Source organism: Halichoeres trimaculatus, unplaced genomic scaffold, assembly GCF_033239565.1.
Source record: "Halichoeres trimaculatus isolate MK-OKI-2021-1 unplaced genomic scaffold, fHalTri1.1 fHalTri1_scaffold_8, whole genome shotgun sequence".
Taxonomy (NCBI): Eukaryota; Metazoa; Chordata; class Actinopteri; order Labriformes; family Labridae; genus Halichoeres; species Halichoeres trimaculatus.
Window position 1 is genome coordinate 3,102,353 of NW_027437186.1, and position 4,080 is coordinate 3,106,432.

General features: G+C 38.1%; 1 long non-coding RNA gene across 1 annotated transcript in view; it reads right to left on the minus strand.

Moving 5' to 3' along the window:
- Nucleotides 1-1,137: 1,137 nt before the first annotated feature.
- Nucleotides 1,138-4,080, minus strand: part of LOC141795336 (uncharacterized) — a 273,641-nt gene continuing 270,698 nt past the window's right edge. Inside the window, exon 8 of the long non-coding RNA XR_012598585.1 lies at nucleotides 1,138-1,814. This is a non-coding gene — a long non-coding RNA (uncharacterized LOC141795336). The remainder of the gene's footprint in view (nucleotides 1,815-4,080) is intronic.

Sequence of the window (4,080 nt, forward strand, 5' to 3'; positions counted from 1 at the left end):
CCTCGTCCGTGTACTCAGGCTCAAACCAGTAAAGACAACCGTCAAACGTTTGTTTACCAGGTCAGCTGACCCACCTGAAGACGGTAGACGAGCTGACTTTATAACACTGGTGATGGATGAAAACATATAGCCGAAATGAGCGATTTTGCAGAGATTATGTCCCGCGCTGAAGCTCCCTTGCCGTGGCCCCCGCTAAGTGCGGCTAAAATCAGCTGGATCTAAATAACTTCTGAAGGACTCCGAGCTGCACCATGTTTGTCTGAGTGAGTATATGAGCATGCACACACCTATAAATAAGGTCCAGGTGTCAAAAAAACGGAGTTGCCCTTTAATAGACTGCATATTGCATATAAAAGGAGAAAAACCTCACACATAACTGTATCAAAACTGAATACCTGATAAAGACCTGCAGCTTTAAAAATCTATGTATTCTTGATTTGAGTGTGCACAGGGGTCATTTACATTTAAAAGGCTGAAAATTTAGTTCAAACAACAAAATTGTGGGCTAGTAAAAATGCTGAGTGGCTAGTAACTCTGGGAAACCACTAGCCCCAGTGGCTGGTGAGCAAAAAAGTTAATGTCAAGCCCAGATGACAACTTATAAAAAAGTTTCATCACAAAAACTTAAGCATTCTTTGGTCATTTTGACATAGAAAATCTTGCTAGAAAACAAATGTGAAAAAATCTACAGTGTACTACAAACATTCAGTTTCAGCCTTTGCAGAACTTTAAAATACAGATTGGATGGAATATGAGATGTTCCTCCTGCTCACCCTGTTGGATTAAATTTTGAACCACCACTCTTTCACTGTGCATCATCTTTTTCTTTAAAACAAATTTTTGTCTGTTGTAGTTGATAAACATGGTGGGCATTTGAGATTACACTTTGGAATTAGTTGTGTTATGCTCTTGAAACACTTAACAACTCTTTGAAAATATGAAAACTTTAATAATATGGCAGCTTAAAGAGGTAAAACACACCACGAAGGAGAGGAAGAAATCTCTGAAGGAGGGATGGTGTACAGAGAAAATAAAGGAAAATCTTACAGGTTTCTCAAACATGCAGGCAAACAGAATAAAAACACTGTTTTATTATTTATTGATGTTTATTTCTTTATATCACACCCATATATATATATATCCACCCACAGCACAAGTTGAAACCTCAGGTTTCCAAAGTAAAAGAAAAGTCACATTATTAAAATACTCCATCACAAGTACAGTCCTGCTTTAGAATGTAAAACGTTAGCCCACAAATGTTGAAACAATATTTCTTTTAAAGTTAAAAGAGATCATTTCTGTTTTATATGTTTGTTTATTTCCATCAAAGCAGAAACTGAGGGAGCAATGACATCAGCGATAGATGCATCAACGTTAAGCAACATGGCGCTTCACTGTCTGCACCGGTGATTATGGAGCGACTAAGACACTGAATTAAAATGACAGTTGATGGTTGGTGGCATTGTTTGTGAGATATGGGGTCAGTGTGTGTGTGTGTGTGTGTGTGTGTGTGTGTGTGTGTGTGTGTGTGTGTGTGTGTGTGTGTGTGTGTGTGTGTGTGTGTTATGGATAGTGGGGTCCACAGAGACGCCTTCTTTGTTTTGTAGCGACAGACATGAAACAGAGGTGGTAAAAAAAAAAAAAACAGTCCTCATTCTGTGCGTCTCTCTGTCGTCGTGCTCCACATTTCCTGTCACTCACCCATATAATGAAGTTTTCCACGTTCCCTCTTTTGTAGTCAAAGTGAGAGACACACACACTGATCCTTCCTTTTTTCTTTTTACCTCTTTCTTCTCCATATTTCAAAGGTGCGTCTGTCGGAAGAAGAGAATACATAATGTATATCACAGACAATCGGAAAAAAAACAAGACAATATGAATAATTAATAAGCTGCGATGCATATGTATAAACATTTCCATATCAAATAAACATCATATCTGGTTTTATGACTCTGTTTTTTTCCTGCTTTGAATACTCCATTACTCATAAGATTGTCTGATCATTTGCTGCGGGACGGGCTCTTCTGCATGTTGTGATCAAATAACCGTAGATTTAAAGAGCGGGGAAGTTACCAGGAAGAGAAACAGCACTCTTCATAAAAAAAATATAATGATTCCTGGATTGTTGCAAACTTCCCCATGCAGGTCTGATCTTTCCTGGTTCAGGATAAGGTGAGGTTAAAAAAAGCTCCCAGGGAGGAGACAGCAGACTTTCTTTGAGTCTAGTTTCAGTGACTTCTAACTAGATCAACTGGATTTCTAGAAACCATGTCCTGACTTCAGAATCCAGACAGGGTTTGTCAAACTTCACTGGAGGAGGATTTTGTGCTGAAGAAACTTTACAGCAAGAGGGGGGGGTAGAATGTTTTTTTTCACTACTTTGGCTGGATGTTGGGTGAAAAATGGTCCATAGTCTTAAATACCGAACAGACAACTGTGATCTTCGAATAAAAAAATATATTAGATGAAAAAAAAAAAACAACAGGTAAATAAATCATCCCATCAAATTTGTTATTTGCACCGTCAACCTAAAACTGTAACCTTGATATTAATGGTGGACACTGACTCAGCTGTCAGCACCTCCTGTGACTGATGGAGACATTTTAAAAAGCAGTTTGATTTGGCAGAATGACCAAAACAATGAACAAAATGGATAAAAAAAAAAAAAAAAAAATTGAAAGCCAAACTAGATACAGAGCATTGCTTGCTGTTGGCTCAGCTCACGGAGGACAATAAAAGAGGATTACGAGGGAAGCTGGGTCTCAGGATCACAGCACAAGGATCCTTGTGTGATAAAGTGACGAGTGTGAGAAGCTCTGGTCAGGGGCGTAGCTACAATAAGGCTAACACAGGCAGTTGCCTGGGGCCCCAAGATTCCCAGGGGCCCCAAGAGCATCTCTTAAAAACTGATTTATGAAGTTCTCTTTAATTGAAAGCATTTCTTTTTTCTAAATCTTACTTCACATGCTTCAAAATACATCAAAAGGCTTAATCTTTAATGATGGTTTTGGGTACTCCCCCTCCCTTCTTATTCAATGGGCTATTCCATGTTACAACACATCTGAAAATTTGATTCAGGAAGAAAGTGGTAAAAAACACTTTTTTCCCCATTTTTTTTCTTATTTTCAACCAAGTCGGAAATAAAAACAATGTTGCCCTGAGATCTGAGATAAACATATAAGACTTTTAGGATTTTAAGGACTTTATCTAGCCCAGGAAACAGGATAATTTTCACAAAATCAAACTTTTTGAGTCGGTGATACACATTATTGTACAATATCTCTTTTTTGGATACATAACTCACTGGACAGGGGTCAAATAAAAATACATTAACTTTAAAATAATAGTAACAAAAAGTATGGTAACTGTAAATATCACCTCTTTCAGTAGATTTTTTTTCCAGTTTTATGTTGTGCTTGATATTTACACATTTTTTTTTTTACAATTTTTTTTTCAATATTTACCTATTGTAATGTTTTTCACTTCATACTTTCTTTTTTGTTACTGTTACTCTGTAAATTCCCCACTGCGGGACAAATAAGCTGTCAATTGACCATAAAAGATTTCAAATCCAGGACAAAGTGGACTAAATTATGTATTCACTTTCTTCAAAATCGAACTAAAGAACAGAACTTGAGGAAATGCATTTAGTTGCGTTAAGTTACCATGTACAAGATTAGCACTGTCTCATGCCTTGATTCTCAGAAAGAGACAGTGGAACCAGGGAAGGCCAGTCTAACTCTGAGGGAGATGAGTTACAAGGACATGGAGGGCCCCATTGACTGGGTTTGCCTTGGGTCCCCAAACGACTAAATACGCCCCTGGCTCTTGAAGGGGCTGGGATCTCATGCGAAAGCGAAGATGGCAGCTCATGAGCAAAGATTATCTTAAACAGTGTTGTAGGCTAACATTGAAGCTTTGTGTGCTGACATCACTTACTTTGATAATAATAATGTATGAATGTTATAGAATTTCATCTGCCCAACTGGACTGTTTAGTAGATCACCTGCTAACAGCTGTCTCTGCAAACCCCGTGTTAAGAATGTTGGGAAAGTCCAACACCAGTATCAGCGTCCACTC